Source organism: Adiantum capillus-veneris, chromosome 19 (assembly GCF_014529385.1).
Source record: "Adiantum capillus-veneris isolate H3 chromosome 19, ASM1452938v2, whole genome shotgun sequence".
In the NCBI taxonomy this organism is placed as follows: Eukaryota; Viridiplantae; Streptophyta; class Polypodiopsida; order Polypodiales; family Pteridaceae; genus Adiantum; species Adiantum capillus-veneris.
The window spans coordinates 57,614,357-57,634,496 of record NC_140949.1 but is presented as its reverse complement, the minus strand read 5'-3'; the positions used below and the strand labels follow the sequence as shown (position 1 = coordinate 57,634,496).

The window sequence follows — 20,140 nt, the reverse complement described above, 5'->3', positions numbered from 1 at the left end:
GAGGCTTGTTCTCTCTTTCGGTGGACAAAGTAAGCCAAATGGTGGGCTCAGTGGGAGCAGTCAAGCGGCTTCATTAGAGCCCTCCAAGACGAAGCGGCTGAATCCTTCATCCGAGCCTGTTGCTGCAAGAAGCCTTCTGACAAAATTCAAATCTCATAGTGCAGGGAATACCTGAGGGCAAAGATTTAACGAGAGTTGAACTCAAAAAGAAGCGGGGGGGGGGGGGGGGGGGGGGGGGGGGGGGGCGGTGCTGCGGCGAGGGAAAGAGTGTGTGGCGATTGTGCAAGAGTGAATATGTGTCTGGGATAGAAAACCCACCTGTGTGTGAGCGTGTGTTTAATAGACTTGGGCACCCCAAGCCGAGAATCTGATGCAACACACGTGAGAGAAACTAAAAACAACTCAACAACCGAACAAAACTACGAGAGACACAACATGGCATGGCGAAGTTCCGCACCGAGAGAGATTGGCCCCAAAGATTGGCATGCCTTTCGGTATTCTTTATTATTGATGCTTCACAAAGTACAATGTCCGAGGGTCCTCGTCTCTGCCACGTTCCACAACCTATAATTGACAAGAGAGAGGCCCTGATACTTTACTTATAGGCCGTGGGTCTTCCAAAAGCAGTGTACATGAAAAGCTTCGTCTAAAAGCATGTGGTCCCAAAAGCCTAACGCCAAAATTTGCTAGCACAAATTGCGGAAATCTGTACGGGTGTCACGTCAGCATCCACCGCGAATCGCGGGATGTCCGTACAACGTTGCCATGTCAACAATTTTACGCTAACAGGGATCCTTGCTTTATTTTAAGGTTCTTGTGTCTCTTGGGCCCCATCGGAGAGGACCCTATAAGTTGGAGCAACTTTTAAAATTGAATCTTTCATTTTTGGCCTCTCGGAATTGGTTTTGTAAGTTGTGGTAACTTCATCTGCATCTTTCACTAGGGTTTGGACTTCCCTCTGTCCGAAGTGCGTCCAGTCGGCCATGCCACGTCATCACTTTGTGACATACCTCCCTCTTGAAAGAATTGTAATTGCCCTCATTACACATGCAAAACCAACCTAAGCGAGAAACTAACTCAGTAGACATCTAAGTACTGACGCACTAAACAACACATATCCAACACTTGCACAAAGACGACAGTCACTAAACATTCAAATCACATTCACATCACTATCCCCGTCGAGATCTTGGATGAGAATCGTGATCTATTGTACCATATTTAGCAATCACATCCAGATCTCACCGATCTCTCGCGGATGTCTCGATTAACTAAATCTTGTTTGTTACTATCATATCCACATTACCTCTCAGGTGAACAAGATCGAAATGCTGCAGTCATTTCGTCTATCAAACATGCACTCAAACAATGCACACATGAGAGAGTACATATAACAAATTCATCGTAGGAATTTTCATTTCCAAGTACGTCTTTCATAAAGTCATATAGTAGAGTACTGTTAGCCCGTCAGTATTCCTGAAATCACAAAGGAAGTTAGTGACTTTATTCCATCAGGGTAATCTGTGACAAAGGAGCGGAGTAACTCCCCTCTTGTGCAGTCCCGGTTGCACTAGATTCAACCCGTTGATCATCGGGAACTCTTGGAATAGTCGAAGCTAGACCAACAGCCTCAAGGTAAAGTTCCAAAATCTGAGGAGTATCTGCTAAGTCCTCCATCCACTTCGCATCCAATGTGGGATAGTTCTTAAACTGGACTAAGAATCGCCGTATCACTTTACCTTTCACTTTCCTTTCCTTGTGAGCCCGTTTGTGTTCTGGAACGAGAATTTCCTTGGTCTCTTCCACTTCAAGTTGCTCCTCAGGCTCCCTATCTACTGGCATCTCACCTTTGAAAGGTTTCAACAGACTCACATGAAATGCATTGTGAATCTTCCAAGTATCTGGTAACTTCAATGTGAAGGATACATCATTGATCTTCTCTTGAATCTGGTACCTTCAATCTGAAGGATACATCATTGATCTTCTCTTGAATTTTGAAAGGGCCATAGTATTGCATACTTAGCTTTGGAAAAAGCCGCTCCTTATCTTTTCGTTTCGGTAGGCGTGCCTTCTCAAACCGTAAAAGCACCCAATCATTTTTCTTCAGCTGCAAGTCACGTCGATGCTTGTCTGTTGCCTTCTTATGCCGTGATTGAGACTTCTGAAGAGCCTCGCGCACCTTAGCAAAAGCAGTGATTTGCTTCAAAAATCTTATCCTTGGTGGTGGTGGAACCTTCTTAACACCCTCGATTACCTCAAATGGTGCCTTCCCCATAGACGTATGAACTGTGTTTTTATAGGCAAACTCCACCAAAGGCAAATACTTTTTCCACTAAGCCTTTGATCTGAAATATATGACTTCAACAAGTCCAAAACCATTGAATTGGCTATCTCAGATTGATCATCATTCTGTGGGTGGAATGAGGATGAGAACTGCAACTGCGTGCCAATGTTCTCCTAGATTGCCCTTCAAAACAAACTTGTGAACGGATCTCTGTCTGAAACAATAGACTCAGGTATACCATGTAATCGGAAAATATGTGAGACAAACAGTTAAGCCAAATAATCCAGCTAAACTATCTTCTTTACCGGAATGAAGTGAGCCTGCTTACTAAATCTGTTGATGACTCTCCAAATGTCATCATGCCGACTCTGAGTCTCGGGTAGATAAAAAATAGAGTCCATTGCTATGATTTCCCATGGTCAGGAAGGTATGGATAGAGGCTGTAGAAGACCTGGTGCCTTATGCCTGACACACCATTGCTTTTCGCATCAAATAGCCTTACCGAATAGAATAGCCTCCAATTGTTTCCCCACTCCGTAACCGGCTAGAGATGTCTGCCAAATCAGCGTCGGTGGCGTATTGATCTACCATATCCACGAAGCTTCTATGATGAATCACCGAAATAGCCAAAACCAATGGCTTGCGAGATAACGTGTCCGCCACTTAACTCTTCTGTTCCTAAACATGGACAATCTGGAAGTGAACTGTGACAAAACATCAGCCCACCGCATTTGCTTTTCTGAAAGCTGCTTCTAAGATAGGAAGTAGCGTAAACTCTGATTGTCGGTGAACACAATGAAATCAGCTCCGAGTAGAAAATGTCGCCATCGTGTAAGAGCATGAATAACTTCCAAAAGCTCTTTCTCATAAATCTATGCAACCTGTTCAGGACGTGAGAAAATCCTATCCTCGTAAGCTATAACATGGCCCTCCTGCATCAAGGCTGCTCCCAAACTCTGCGACCACAAGCATCACAATAAACCTCAAAGGGCTTTTGCAAGTCTAGCAAGGCCAACAATGGACCCACTGTCAACTTTTCCGAGAGTCTGAAAGGCTGCAATTTCCGACGGTCCCCAAGAAAAGGGAACCCCTTTCTAAGTCAACACATGGAATGGAGAATCTATCTCTGCAAACTTTCGAATGAACCGCATGTAATGAGAGCACAAACCCAAAAAGCTTCGGACTTTATGTAACATCTCCCTCTCTCTTAGAGAAGACGATGATGTCGTCGAAAAAGTTGCCCACAAATGATCTGTACTAGCTGAAAATCCTGTCCATCATGTCGTTCAATGTAGCTGAAGCATTCGTGAGACCAAAGGGCATCACCAAATACTCATATAGACTAAAAGACATCCTGAAAGCTGCCTTAGACATTCCAAGAGCAATTCGGATTTGATGATAACCACTCTTTAGATCAATTCTGCTAAAGCAAGTAGAACCCTGAACTCTGTCTACTATATCATCGACCCTCAGAATAGGGAATGTGTTCTTGACGGCGATTTTGTTGAGAGCTCTATAGTCAATGCACATTCTCCGAAATCCATCTTTCTTAAATACCAGTAACACAAGCAAACAAAATGGTGAAATACCGGGCTGGATAAGACGCTTCTCAAGCTGTATCAGATGGTTCATAATTTCTTCATTTTGGGCTCGGCTAACTCGGTAAGGTGGTCGGTTCGGTGGAGTATTGCTTGGAATCAAATCAATCGTACTGAGGGCCTGAAGGTGTCTTTTTTTTGAAGCTTCCCCCTTCTTCTGTTACCGTTGTTCAAATTTTCTGCGGTCTGTGCTGTCAAAAGTTGATCAGTAGGATACGTAGGAGTATTTGTGTGCATTGCAAACCCTTGTTTGGCATGCCCCATTGGTTGTTGCATGGACTCAGACTTGTGCAACAAACAATTGACGCGTGTCTCTATAGGTAGACCACGGCAATATCGCTCAATCTGCTGCTTAAAGGTTATTTTTTTGAAAGAAGAGGCCGGTAGAAAAGTATCCCAGAAGCTCTGGTAGTAGATGTCCAATGTATCTTCCTTGGTCATCCGCAGATGGTTCCAAGCGGTGATCACGTCACTTTCGTACTCTTGAGTGAGCCATGAAGAGGTAAAAATGCGTTTGAATTGTAGCCACTTCATTGGTGCTTCCCTCCGTAGGAGTAGGGTAGACCGTCATGTTTCCGTGTTTCCTTTAAGATAAGATGCTGCCCTTCTGACCTTGGAGTTCTCTGAGTAGCGTTCTTCGGAGTAGGCTTTAACTGTTGGATGAAAGCGAGGGCCTTGTGGGTATCTTGAAAACCCAAAAAAGTATCAAATTTTAATGCTTGCCCACCCTCCTTGAAATCTTTCGTCTTCTTGCCCTTATCTTTGAGAAAATCATATTGATTGGCTCTATGAAAATGCTTCCTCTTTGTAGAAAACTTCTGCTCATCGGAGTCCAAACTTTGAGAGGAAGATGAGTCCTCGTCTGATCTATTAAAATACTTCCGAGATCTCCGGTGGGATTTGCTCTTCTCTGCCTTCTTTCTTTTGCTATGTCGCCGAGTCTTTCTTTTCCTCTTGCTCTGTCCTCGTCACTAGAGTCAGAGGAGGAAGAACTGTCCGAGCTGTCAGAAGAGGATGAGGATGAATTGGAAACACCCTCAAAGCGCACACGTTTCTTTGTCTATCGTGCATTCTCAAAAGTAGATTTCCGACCCGAGTAGCCATGATAGTCTGCTGCTCGACTCTGTCTCCTTGGCTGCTTCTTGGTTTCATGAGTTGATTGACTTGCCTTTCCACACCTTTATCAAGTTCATCCTCTGAATACACCCTCTGAGTAGGTGTTGCCTGCATAGATGTCTTCTTCAAAGCTGATTTTAGAGGAGAACGGATGGCCGTGCGCCATCAGGAATGCATTTCGTCAATTGGGTGCCTGATAAAAAAGTGCGCATACTGAGGATCTTTTGAATACTGGCATTTGCTGGGTAGAGGCATCATCCTGTTGTTGACACTACATCTCCATTTGTTCATACTGCGTGGGCGAAGGTGGCACATACTGTCCTTCCGAATCCACAGAAGGTGGCTGACGTCCGTTCGAATCTTCAGTGTTTTCCCCTGAACCTGAGTGGTCAGGTGCAACAGTTTCTTCCTGGCGGGATTCATCAACTGAATCCATGTGTGCTGCAAATAAAGGGATCAGATTCTTCGCAGAAGGGAAAATCATCTCAGCTCTGATACCACTGTAATAGACTTGGGCACCCCAAGGCGAGAATCTGATGCAACACATGTGAGAGAAACTAAAAACAACTTAACAACTGAAGAAAACTGAGAGAGAGACGACACGGTACAGCGAAGTTTCACGCCCAGAGAGATTGGCCCCAAAGAATGGCGCCCCTTTCTTTATTTATTTTTATTATTGATGCTTCACAAAGTACAATGTCCGAGGGTCCTCGTCTCTATCGTGCTCCACAACGTACAACCGGCAAGTGAGAGCCCTGGCACTTTATTTATAGACCCTAGGCCTACCAAAAGCAGTGTACATGAAAAGCTTCAAGTCTAAAAGCGTCTGGTTCCAAAGCCTAGCGCCAAAAGCTGCGAGCGCAAATCGCGGAAATCCGTACATGTGCCACGTCAGCAGCTAGTGCAAATTGCGGGATGTCCGTACAACGCTGCCGCGTTAGTAATACTACGCAAATAGGGATCCTTGTTTTATTTTAAGGTTCTTGTCCCCCCTGGGCCCCATCGGACGGGACCCTATAAGTTGGAACAACTTATAGAATTGAATCTTTCATTTTCGGCGTCTTGGAATTGGTTCCACAAGTTGTTTGACTTTATCTGCATCTTTTACTAGGGTCTGGACCTCCCTTTGTCTAGAGTGCGTCTAGTTGGCCATGCCACATCATCACTTTGTGATAGTGTATGTGTGTTCATGCCTGTCTGAATGCGAGAACGAGCAAGAGTGTGAAGGTGGAGAGTGCGCATGCAAGAATGATGAAATGTGTCAAAGTGATGACGTGGCCTCTTCCATTGAAGAGGACCTGTTCTAAGGGTCTGGAAGTAGCCGGAATGAAGCGGACCTGTCTGAAACCTCAAAATATGAGACGTCGCACCTGTACAGACATCCTGGAATTTGCGGTGGAATTTTAGGGATTTGCCTTGTGCCTTTAAATGAGCCTTGGGTGCCCTCTCTGGCAGTCTACAGCGTGCACATTTTATAGCAGGTGCTCCCCGACAATTGTACTTTGTGCTCATCAATAAAGAAAGAAATACCGAAAGGGGTGCAAGGGTTTGGGGCCAGTGCATCTGGAAGCGGAACTCCGCCGCTTCGTCTCTCACTCTACTATTGGGGTGAAACAGGGCTGCCCATTGTCTCCTACTCTATTTGGTATGTATGTTGATGAGGTGTCTGATTACATTGACAGAGAGGTGCCCAGCTGGCAGGGACGTGGATCCCATTGTTGTTATAAGCTGATGATATTGTGTTGATATTTGACTCATCAGAGGGTATGCAACGATATTTGGATGTCCTATACAGTTTTGTAGAGGATAGTGGATTGTGTGTAAACCTTGGTAGAACCAAGGTTATGGTGTTTAACACCACACCACAGTGGATCAGGAGATCATCACCTACTTTCACATATGGTTAGGAGATTGTGGAGTATACAGATGCATATACTTACCTGGGGGTAGTCTTTACTGGGCCGAGATTTTTCTTTGAGAAGAGTAGCAGAGACTAGACTCACTAGAGCTTATGCGGCTTTGGTAGGATTAGAGAGGATGTGTTCGCAGGTTCAGTTCCATGAACCTAGGACAAAGTTATGGCTCTTTGATACTCTGGTTGCCTCTACTATGCTATATGGGGTGCAGATTTGGGGACCTTTTGTAGGCTAGGATGGCTGGAGACGTATGGAGAGGCCCTTGGTATCTATGATCTCTCGGCTGATTAGAGCCAAGGCCTCCGTACCGCATGATATCATTCAAGCGGAGCTAGCTGCCCCCCCCTATGGAGATTGAGGCGCTTACCAGATAAGTCTCCTTTGTACACAGCCTATGGGATACTACCAGAGATAGATAATACCAGTTTGGCCCTAGAGTCCTCTAGACAGTTAGCTCTACAGGGGGATACATCACGCTGGTATGCACAGATGACATCATGGTTTCAGACACATGGATTCACCATGGACAGGCTGCCTCCTTTTCAGTACTCTCGTACAGGCATCCTTGATGTCTCTGACACGGGTGGAGATTACTAGACTCATTCGTCAGGATCTGATCCAGCTGGACACGAGGAGGACATGGATAGAGCTGGTACAGGATTTCGGCACGAAGATGGCTTTCTATAGAGAGCATCTTCTCCACCTTACAGGAGATGGGTTTGTGATTCGACCTACCCATATGGACACACATCTTTCCCATGGTTTGTGTTGTGCCATTGGCCAGATATGCACATCCTCACATCAACTCGAGATTGAGACTGGCAGATTCAAAGGGATACCAGCAGATAGCAGGATATGTGGCTTATGTCATCTAGAGCCAGAGACAGAGTTACATTACATATGCCATTGCATAGTGTACTATGAGATACGAGGCCGTTTTTATTGTCTATTCAGAGAGGGTTTTGGGTCTCTATCTAGGGTCATGCGTTATGAGGATGAGAGATGTCTTGGACTGTATCTACTTGAGTTACACATGCATAGAGACACTTTACTGAGGAGAGCTGGAGAGAGACAGTCCTAGAGACAGATTACAGGTTTCTTTACACTAGATATTGGACACCCAGAGGAGCAGCCACCATTGTAGAGCTCTTCCCGCACTCATACTACCACTATTGGCATTCTCATAGACCGAGCATTGGAGCTAGGGAGATCTAAACGACCGCAATTGAGGAGAGGAGCTACATAGTATCGACGAAGACTACAACGAAGGATTCGAGCCATACTTTCTCGACGTCCAGAGTGCAGATGAGGATGGATATCTACCATATCTACCCCGAAACCTCCCCCCCCCCCCTCTCTCTCTCTCTCTCTCTCTCTCTCATTGTATTGCACATTGTAGTGGGCACCTTTTGTATTAGCTGGCACACCCATACAGTCCCAGTTTGTAGTAGTTGTATTTTTTGTTTCAGTTCTTTTTGATTCCGGACATGGTATTAGATTCACTATGTTGTAACAGCTTGGTCCCATAGGTCATTTTGGCCTTTTGAAGATGTTAATATATCATTTCATTTCATTTCATTTCTCACATGGCTTCAACATGGATAGACTGTCTCCATTTCAGTACTCCTTGGATGCACCGTCCCTTTCTCTCACAGGGACAAAGACCATTAGACTTATACGTCAGGATTTGATCCATCTAGATACCAAAAGCACTTGGATACAGCCGGTACAAGAGTTGGGCTCGAAGATGGCTTTCTATAGAGAGCATCTCCTCCAACTAACAAAGGATGAATATGTGATCAGACCGGCCTATATGGACACTCATTTATCCTATGGGATACGATGTGCGATTGGTCAGATGCGCACATCATCGCATCGGCTAGAGATTGAGACTTGCAGATTTAGGAGAGTACGAGTAGAAGCCAGGATATGCCAGATATGTCAGATAGAACCAGAGACAGAGTTACATTACATTTGTCATTGTCCAGTATACTATGAAATACTAGGGCGCTTTCACTGTCTATTCAGAGAGGGCTTTGGACTGTTGGCTAGAGTCATGGGATATCAGTTTCAGAGATGCCTCGGGTTGTTTTGGACTCCAGCCATACTCTCTTGATATCCAGAGTGCAGATGAGGATGGATTCTAGTAGTAGTATCTAGTTCTTTTGTACCCAGACATGGTATTAGATTCACCATTTTGTAACAGGTTGGTCTTATAGGTCATTTTGGCCCTTTGAAGACGTTAATATAAGGTTTCATTTCATTTCTCTCTCTCTCTCTCTCTCTCTCTCTCTCTCTTAATGGCTTACAACGATTTCCTGGAGCAACCGGTTTCACATGCTTTCCACACAGACACGGGGCCAGTACAGTGGACTATGTTATGGCACAGCCGAGCTTTATTCCTTGTATTCACGATTTCATAGTGGGAGCCAGACCAATGGGCGTAGCAGTGGATCATGCACTTTTGACATTTTCAGTTTCATTTCTGTATAGTGTAGCCCAGACATCAGGAGGTAGGTCACATACCCGTTATATATTTACACCAGAGACTGACTCAGTTTCTACAGAGGAGATCTATAGCCGTCTATGCATAGCTGGTCCTGGCCTCTCAGTGGAGTAGTGCACCACTTTACTGACTGAGACACTGCATGGTGCAGCACAGAGGCATACCCACACACTCAGCCGGGTCAGAGGTGATATTCTGGGAGCATGCCCCAGAATAGTTGGTATGATGAGGAGTGCAGAGAGATGAGAGCCCAGCTTCAAAGGGATCTTCTGTTAAGAGTCATCACTTACAGACAATTTCGGATTTGCTTCCTGACGCCTTGTGCGACGGAAGAAACGAGCTTACTTGGCCCAGATGGAGCGAGACTTGTATCAGCTATTCTTTAGTAGAGACTCAGGAGAGGCATGTCGATTCTTTCATGAGCACTCCCCTCCCCTAGTGATTACTTCTCCTGATGTGTGGGGCCAGTATGCCTCATCGTTATATACGGTTCCTGGACAGGACCCCCTTCCAGATCCTATAGAGCCATGCCCACCCACCAGCACCTTCTTTACCATTGAGATGCTAAAGAGAGCCATTGACAGGATGAGGACCAACAGGGCATATGATCATTATGGTCTAGTAGCAGAGCACTTTACACATGCTAGAGATATGTTGGTAGAGGTTCTTGCAGTGTTGTTCAATCGTGCCATGTGTGAGGGGTTACTTGAGACTTGGAGATTGTCTACTATTGTGCCTATCTTCAAAGCAGGTGATTCTACAGAGCCTGGGAATTACTGCACTATTATGGTTGGACACACATTGGCACGATTGTATGCATCCATTCTTGAGCAACAATTGAGTAATTGGGCAGAGGGTGAGAGTGTACGATCAAAGGGCGAGGCCGGTTTCAGGAGGGGTTTCTCCACTCTTGATCATATTCTGACACTCAGAGCCATCATTGAGGAGGGCAGGTCACATGGGAGACGGATTTATTGTAGCTTTGTGGATGTCCGCAAAGCATTTGACATGGTACCGAGAGCTCGATTGATGTGTAAACTGTTGATTTGGATGATTATGGCTCTATACAGATCAGTGATGGGACATGTACGCACTCCGGAGGGGATATCTGATTTAGTTCACTCCACCATTGGGGTGAAACAGGGTTGCCCATTGTCTCCTACTCTATTTGGTATGTATGTTGATGAGGTGTCTGATTATATTGACAGAGAGGGTGATGGAGGTGCCCAGCTGGCAGGGACGTGGATCCCATTGTTGTTATATGCTGATGATATTGTGTTGATCTCTGACTCACGAGAGGGTATACAGCGACAGTTGGATGCATTACACAAATTTGCAGAGGATAGTGGATTGTTTGTAAACCTTGATAAAACCAACGTAATGGTGTTTAACACCACACCACAGTGGATCAGGAGATCAACACTGACTTTCACATAAGGTCAAGAGATTGTAGAGTATACAAATGCATACACTTACCTTGGGAATTGTCTTCATTGGGCCTAGGTTTTCTTTGGAGAGAGCAGCAGAGACTAGACTCACTAGAGCTTTTGCGGCCTTGGGAGGCTTGGAGAGGATGTGTTCGCAGGTTCAGTTCCAGGAACCTCGGACAAAGTTATGGCTCTTTGATACCTTAGTTGCCTCAGCTATGTTGTATGGGGTGCAGACATGGGGACCTTCTGTAGGCGAGGATGGTTGGAGACGTATGGAGAGGCCCTTGGTATCTATGATCTCTCGACTGATCAAAGCCAAGGCCTCCGTACCCCACGCTATCATTCGAGCAGAGCTAGCTGCCCCTCCTATGGAGACTGAGGCACTTACCAGATCAGTTTGTGCACAGCTTGTGGGATACTACTAGAGACGGATATGCTAGACTGGCCCTTGAGTGTTCCAGACAGTTAGCTCTTCAGGGGGACACTTCATGCTGGTATGTACAGATGACATCATGGTTTCAGACGCATGGTTTCACCATGGACAGGCTGCCCCCTTTCCAGTACTCTTTCATGCACCCTCGATGTCTCTTACACGGGTGGAGATTACTAGACTCATTCATCAGGACCTGATCCAACTCGATACCAGCAGGATATGGATAGAGCCGCCACAGGAGTTGGGCACGAAGATGGCTTTCTATAGAGAGAATCTTCTCCACGTCACAAGAGATGGGTTTGTGATTCGACCCAGCTACATGGACACACATGTCTCATGGTTTGCGGTGTGCCATTGGTCAGATACGCACATCCTCACATCAACTGGAGATTGAGACTGGTAGATTTAGAGAGATACCAGCAGACAACAGGATATGCCGCTTATGTCAGTTAGAGCCAGAGACAGAGCTACATTACATATGTCATTGCACAGTGTACTATGAGATACGGGGCCGTTTCCATTGCTTATTCAGAGAGGGTTTCGGTCCTTTCTCTAGGGTCATGAGTTATGAGGATCAAAGATGTCTTGGGCTATATCTACTTGAATTACAAAGATATAGAGACACTTTACTGGGTAGAGATAGAGAGAGACAGTCCCTGAGACAGATTACATATTTCTTTTCACTAGATATGGGACAGCCAGAGGAGCAGTCATCATTGCAGAGCTCGGCCCACACTCATTCGGCCACTACCGGCCCTCTCATTGACCGAGCACTGGAGCTACGGAGATCCAGATGGCCATGATTGAGGAGAGGGTCTACACAGCATCGACGGAGACTACAGCAGAGGATTCGAGCCATACTCTCTTGATATCCAGAGTGCAGATGAGGATGGATTCTAGTAGTAGTAGACAGTCTCGTATTGCTACACGACGACTAGTATGACGGAAGAAGCGAGCTTTCTTGGTCCAGATGGAGCAGGATTTATATAAGCTCTTCCTTTGTAGAGATTCAGGAGAGGCTTGGCGTCTATTCCATGAGCAGTCTCCCCCACCAGTGATTACTTCTATGGAGATATGGGGACAGTATGCAACATCTTTATACAGTGTACCTGGAGAGCCACCACTACCAGATCCACCACAACCATGTGTGGCTACGAGCACCTTCTTATCAGTAAGATGGTAAAGGAGGCCATTGACAGGATGAAGACTTGACGGGCACATGATCATGAGGGTTTGGTAGCAGAGCAAATTATACATGCTGGGGACTTGTTGGCAGAGATGCTTGCACGGTTGTTCAACCGTGTCGTGTGTGTGGGCTTTCCCGAGTCTTGGAGATTGTCTACTATTGTACCTATCTTCAAGACAGGAGACCCCACAGTGCCGGGGAATTACCGTACTATCATGGGAGGACACACATTGGCACGGTTGTATGCATCCATCCTTGAGCATAGGCTGAGCAGTTGGGCAGAGACTATGGGCATACGGGCACTTGGACAGGCTGGTTTCAAGAGGGGTTTCTCCACACCGGATCATGTCTTTACACTCAGAGCTATCATTGAGGAGGATCGAGCTCATGGTAGACGGACATATTGCAGCTTTGTGGACTTCCACAAAGCTTTTGACACAGTACCGAGGCCCAGATTGATGCGGCGACTTATGGAATTGGGGGTACCCACAGAGCTGATATGGAGGGTTATGGCATTGTACAGTTCAGTGATGGGTCATGTACGCACACCAGAGGGGATATCTGACATAGTTCACTCCACTATCGGAATGAAACAGGGATGCCCATTGTCCTCTACTTTATTTGGTATGTATGTTGATGAGGTCTCTGATTATATTGACAGAGGAGGAGATAGAGGTGCTCAGCTTGCAAGGACATGGATCCCTCTTTTATTGTATGCTGACGATATTGTGTTGATATCAGACTCACCAGAGGGTATGCAGAGACATTTGGATGCATTGCATAGTTTTGCAGGGGATAGTGGATTGTTTGTCAACCTTGGTAAAACCAAGGTCATGGTATTTAATACCACGCCACAGTGGGTCAGGAGATCAACACCTACATTCACATATGGTCAAGATAGTATGGAGTAAACTGATGCATACACATATCTTGGGGTGGTCTTTAGTGGACCGAGGTTCATACTGAAAGTGGCAGCAGACACTAGATTGACTCGTGCCTATGCAGCAGTAGGCGGTTTAGAGAGGATTTGTTTGCAGGTTTAGTTCTAGGAACCTCGAACAAAGCTCTGGCTCTTCGACACTTTGGTCGCTTCAGATATGCACTACGGGGTTTAGGTTTGGGGACCATTTGTTGACAGTGCTGGATGGAGTAATATGGAGAGGCCCTTGGTATCCATGATTTCTAGGCTGATTAGAGCTAAGGCCTGGTTCAGGTTTGGGGACCATTTGTTGACAGTGCTGGATAGAGTAATATGGAGAGGCCCTTGGTATCCATGATTTCTAGGCTGATTACAGCCAAGGCCTCAGTTCACATGACATCATACGAGCGGAGCTGGCTGCCCCACCTATGGAAATTGAGGTACTTATTAGATCAATATCATTTGTACACAGCTTATGGGACACCACCAGGGACAGATATGCTAGGCTTGCTCTTGAGTCATCCAGACAGCTGGCATTACAAGGAGATACATCATGTTGGTATGCACAGATGAGCTCATGGTTTCAGAGGCATGGTTTCAACATGGACTGGCTGCCCCCTTTCCAGTATTCTCTTGGTGCACCATCTTTGGCTCTTACACGGATGGAGATTACTACACTCATTCGGCAGGATCTTATCCAGCTTGATACCAGGAGGATGTATAGAGCCATCACGGGAGTTGGGTACAAAGAGGGCTTTCTATAGAGAGCATCTTCTCCAACTCACGACAAACAGATTTGTCACACGGCCCAACTACATGGACACACATCTATCTCATGGGTTACGATGTGCCATAGGCCAGATTCGCACATCTTCACACCAACTTGGGATTGAGACATGTAGATTCAGAGGCATATCAGCAGACAGTAGGATATGTCAGTTATGCCATGAGAGTTTCACTACATATGTCACTGCACAGTCTACTATGAGATACGGGGACGCTTTCACTGTTTATTCAGAGATGGTTTTGACTCATTAGATAGAGTCATGAGATATCAGGATCAGAGATGTCTCGGTAAAGGCTAGCATTTGTCAAGCTATAGTAAAAATACTAGAAGCGCCAAAGATCAAAACAACAACATAAGGTGTTATTAAGTCAAACAATAAGTCGGCTTTTTAGCTCCCCACTTCTATTGAATTTACTAATGATTATCTTGAACATTCCAAAGGAAGAAACATGAAAAATAAGCTTACTACGATGCAAAAATGAACAAACGTTTTTCATAATTCTTTTAAATGAGTATCCTTTTGCAACTAGTAAAGAAATAAGATGGCAAGATTGAACAACAAAAGAAGATTTACTAGAACAAAAACAAGAAAATCTAAATAGTTGAGAGCAAATGACACCGTACTTAGCTAAAAGAGAAATGTTTGAAGAAATGTGAGGCATACGGATGATATTTAGATTGGCATATTCTTGTTCAAGGCGTTTATCATAGATATCTACTTCTAATCCCAAGGGAGTTTGAAAAATCTTAAGGTCTAAAAAGGCACAACAATCACTATTTGTGGTATAATTAAGTTCACAAAACTCCTTGGGATAAATTCATCCGCCTACAGAACTCGAATTCAAGTACATAAAATCTTGAAAAGAAGGAACGTCAGGGACAAAAAGATCATCTACAAAGCGTCTTACATTGCATAACTTGTGCAAAAATACTGGGCAAGTGTTAGCAAGGACAAGACACTCCATAAAATCAAACTCATAAGTAAAAAGATAGAAATTAGCAAGAAAAACAACGCAATTGGTGCCCATAGGGATACCAATCGTTTGCTTGAAAAGAGAGTCGCCGATGGTTATATATAAATTGATCTAACCCAAGATATGATGTCAATGTCATCTACAATCCTGATGAATCTCTTTCTTTCTTTGTCTACATCTACATTCTTACTTTTCAGCCATAAGAAGTCAAAATTCAAGGCTGACTTTTCTATTAGCAATGCCTTGTACCTATCCTTCTCAAGCTTGTACGCAAAAACTTTTGAAATAAGAGACTTGACTCTAAATTTAAGGTCCTCCAAATCTTAGCTTCGTGTATAGCATTGTAAAGTCAAAAGTTTGGAGACATAAAGTAGAAGATTTCTCCTTAAGGCTTCTTGAAGAGTTCAAAAAATTTTAATCAGGAATCACACGTACTGAATCATTTAAAATCCAACTTGAATGGGTAGGTACGTCTGCTTCCTTTAGCATATTTTTCCACAATTCGTTTACGCTAGGTAAAATGGCTTTGAAAGAATAACTAAACCATTTGGAAACCTCGGTCAAAGAGGTGTTACAAGAAGCAGCTATAAATCTAGGCTTTATAGGATTCTTGTGGAACTTCCAAACGGTATATAAAAAAGGTAATTTAGGTTGGCACTGGAAACCAAAAGACTTACAAAAGTCTTGATGTTTCAAGATAACCTCTTGAATTGAAAGATCACAATCATTGTAAGTCTGAGAGTTTACTTCACCTAACAAGCATTCTAAATAGAACTTTTTGCACGTAACAACAAAGTTATTGGTAGCAGTTCTGCTATACAAATGAGGGGTGTGGTTAACACCAATCTAACCTTAGGATCTTGATCTTTAGCCTTGAGGCGGGCGTTGATCTGAAACACTGACCTTACTACAAAAATGAAACACACTTTTAGTTCTTCTTCAGCTTCAACCAACAATGTTGATGACTCTCAGGTACGTCTTTTTGACCCTTCTTTCTTTTCAGTAGCTAGAGGTAGTCATAATGTGTATCAAGAAAGATTTAAGTTTTTAGTTAAGTTTAATTTGAAGAATTTGCATGTTTTTGGTGATGGTCCTATTCGTTGGGCTTCTTTCAAGAATGTCTTAGTTAGTACTCATTACACAAGTTCTTCCATAAAGCCCTCAATCGTTTGAGGCGTTTAAGGAAAAAACATCTTGTGGTAGATTGTCCTCTAAGTCCGGTTCATACCTCTCAAGTTATTTATGTTATTTATAGTATTCACTATAGTTCTATGATGTATGTTGGCCAAACCTTTCGAACAACTTTTGTCCGTTTTCAGGAACATGTAAGAGAAGCGAGAAAAGTTCAAAGTAAGAGCACCGTACGTGAAAGTGTGAAACCCTTGTATGCGGCAATAGCAAAACATGGCTTTGAGTCTTTCCGTTGTTTTCCCATTGAGCACATAGAGGGTACCAATTACTTATAAAAAACGTTTATTTAAAACAAGGAATAAAAGTAATACACACATAAGATCACATCGACAAATGAGTATAAGATCAATAGCTGTTGGGGTATGCACACCCTCCCAATATATCTTCATGAAGCTCAACAGCTGGTCACCACTCAGAAGAAAATCAAAAGGATTTGCATGTCCGCTAGATGACTGAAAATATACTTTCATAATTTCAGAATAGTCTAAACTCACGAATTATAAGAGGGAATAAAGCACTCATTAAACTATAAAAGCAAGGGACACAAGAAAAGAAAAGAAAAGAAAAACAAAAACAGAAACAAACAAACAAACAAACTAAATCACTTTGTTTGCTACGAAACAAAACTAGATAAAACCAAACAATATTAACTTAAAAATGTTTTTAAAAAAGGCATGTGTGAAATAAGTTGACGCAACTTACTTGGCTTAAAACAAGTACTCAACTTTAAGCAAAAAAGGATAAGACATCTTAAAAACTTAATCCTAGAAATCAAACTTCACACAACAACTTCTAATGGAACACATTCTTAAGTCCTCAAGTAATCAGGATCAGAGAACCAAAACCATGGCTCTAGATAGGTAAATCAATCTCCGTTTGAAATCTCTATAAGCAAAACTTGGCTTTTAGTCTTTCCGTTGTTTTCCCATTGAGCACATAGAGGGTAATTTTAGAAACTCTAAAGAGTTCTATAAATCAGCGTGGCCTCGAGAGTTGTTTTGGATGAGAACTTTGCATACTTTTTTCCCTAAAGGTTTCAACTTGGGAGGAAAGTTTTCTTTACGTAAAAATAAAACAATTTACCATAAGAAACCTATGCTTTGGCGAAGGCGTCCCAAACCCGAGTTAGTTCTCCGTTCAAGTTAGTTTAAAAGAACTTGGATTCCTAAAGGTTCTTGTTCAGATCCACCTTCTATGCCTGAAATCAATCCAGTTGTCTTACACAACACTATTTCTAGTAGAGTACAAGGTCTCCCTAGGGCTTCAATCTCTAGAATTGAGAGTGATGACCCTTCTAACCATATAATTTTTGCTTATAGAGATTTCAAACGGAGATTTATTTACCTATCTAGAGCCATGGAATTGGGTTCTTTTTCTTATAAATTATTTGAAAGGTATAAGATAAGGATCCTATTTAAGCTCTTGTATACCCTTGAGAACTACTCTTATGAAGATTTGGAGCTAAGAGAGTCTCATAGTACTCAACTTCGAGTACTGTTAGGCAAATTTCTGAAGTCCAAGTGTCCTAGTTTGAAAAATCCCTTGGTTGGAAAGAAAGATTTGTTGATAACTATCTTTACCTCCCTTGACTTAGACAAGATTGGATTAAGCTCTATTTTGAGATCTCAAGAAGCTTTGGATGCTCTCCCTCCTTGTGCGTGAAAGGTATGGAACCATCCCGTGGTAGCTTTCAAATATGTGAAAACTTTAGGACAAAAAGCTTTCAACTATAGTGACATAGGACGTAATCTTAAAAGCAAGAAAAGCTAGCAATCTCAAATATTGATTGCCCTTGTAGTAAAACTGCCTTTTCTTCTTACGTAAATGGAGCTTTGGGTCATGTAGTTACTGCCGATTGTTCTATCCTTCCTTCTGATTCCTTGAAAGACCTTTTCTCAAGAAGTACTAAATATAGGCTCCCTTCCTCAAAACGACTCTTGCCTTCTCAAAGCCATAGAAAAAGGAATTTTTAGTTTCGTAGTAAAGTTTGAGGAGTCTTTAGGAGTTCAAGGTATTTTTACCCATTGGAAGTCTGTAGTTTTCAAGAAAGCTTCTTTGAAATTAGCATTTTGCTCTCGGAACGTTTCTTCAGGAAGGAATAGCTTATCTTCTTTTGATCGTGATGCTCTTAGGAAATTTCATCGTGATTTTGTAATCTCTTACGTAGATAAGTGCTCTGATAACTTTGTTGTTACGTGCGAAAAGTTCTATTTAGAATGCTTGTTAGGTGAAGTAAACTTTCAGACTTACAATGACTGTGATCTTTCAATTCAAGAGGTTATCTCGAAACATCAAGACTTTTGTAAGTCTTTTGGTTTTAAGTGCCAACCTAAATTACCTTTTTTATATACCGTTTGGAAGTTCCACAAGAACCCTATAAAGCCTAGATTTATAGCTGCTTCTTGTAACACCTCTTTGACCGAGGTTTCCAAATGGCTTAGTTATTGTTTCAAAGCCATTTTACGTAGCGTAAACGAATTGTCGAAAAATATGCTAAAGGAAGCAGACGTACCTACCCATTCAAGTTGGATTTTAAATGATTCAGTAGGTGTGATTCCTGATTAAAATTTTTTGAACTCTTCAAGAAGCCTTAAGGAGAAATCTTCTACTTTATGTCTCCAAACTTTTGACTTTACAACACTATACACGAAGCTAAATTTGGAAGACCTTAAATTTAGAGTCAAGTCTCTTATTTCAAAAGTTTTTGCATATAAGCTTGAAAAGGATAGGTACAAGGCATTGCAAGTAGAAAAGTCCGCCTTGAACTTTGACTTCTTATGGCTGAAAAGTAAGAATGTAGATGTAGACAAAGGAAGAAAGAGATTCACCAGGATTGTAGATGACATTGACATCATATCTTGGTTAGATTTTCTTTTGGACAATTTATATATAACCATCGGCGACTCTCTTTTCAAGCAAACAATTGGTATCCCTATGGGCACCAATTGTGCTGTTTTTCTTGCTAATTTCTATCTTTTTACTTATGAGTTTGATTTTATGGAGCGTCTTGTCCTTGCTAACACTTGCCCAATATTTTTGCACAAGTTATGCAATGTAAGACGCTTTGTAGATGATCTTTTTGTCCCTGACGTTCCTTCTTTTCAAGATTTTATGTACTTGAATTTGAGTTCTGTAGGCGGAGGAATTTATCCCAAGGAGTTTTGTGAACTTAACTGTACCACAAATAGTGATTGTTGTGCCTTTTTAGACGTTAAGATTTTTCAGACTCCCTTGGGATTAGAAGTAGATATCTATGATAAGCGCCTTGAATCAGAATATGCCAATCTAAATATCATCCGTATGCCTCACATTTCTTCGAACATTTCTCTTTTAGCTAAGTACGGTGTCATTTGCTCTCAACTATTTAGATTTTCTTGTTTTTGTTCTAGTAAATCCGCTTTTGTTGTTCAATCTTGCCATCTTATTTCTTTACTAGTTGAAAAAGGATACTCATTCAAAAGAATTATGAAAAACGTTCGTTCATTTTTGCATCGTAGTAAGCTTATTTTTAATGTTTCTTCCTTTGGAATGTTCAAGATAATCAATAGTAAATTCAATAGAAGTGGGGAGCTAAAAAGCCGACTTATTGTTTGACTTAATAACACCTTATGTTGTTGTTTTGATCTTTGGCGCTGCTAGTATTTTTACTATAGCTTGACAAATGCTAGCCTTTATCATGACTGAGTATGCCCATCACCTCTGGAGGGTGATAGAAACTCAGCTCGTTGGTTTTGTAGAGTACGTTCAAAGCATGAATGACCTCTATATAAACTGCACCTACTCTTGGTTACTGACAACGT

General features: G+C 42.7%; 1 protein-coding gene across 3 annotated transcripts in view; it reads left to right on the top strand.

The window, feature by feature from the left end:
• The window catches only part of LOC147434071 (coiled-coil protein), a 167,844-nt gene that overhangs the window by 70,145 nt on the left and 77,559 nt on the right, over positions 1-20,140 (top strand). The window lies entirely within an intron of this gene.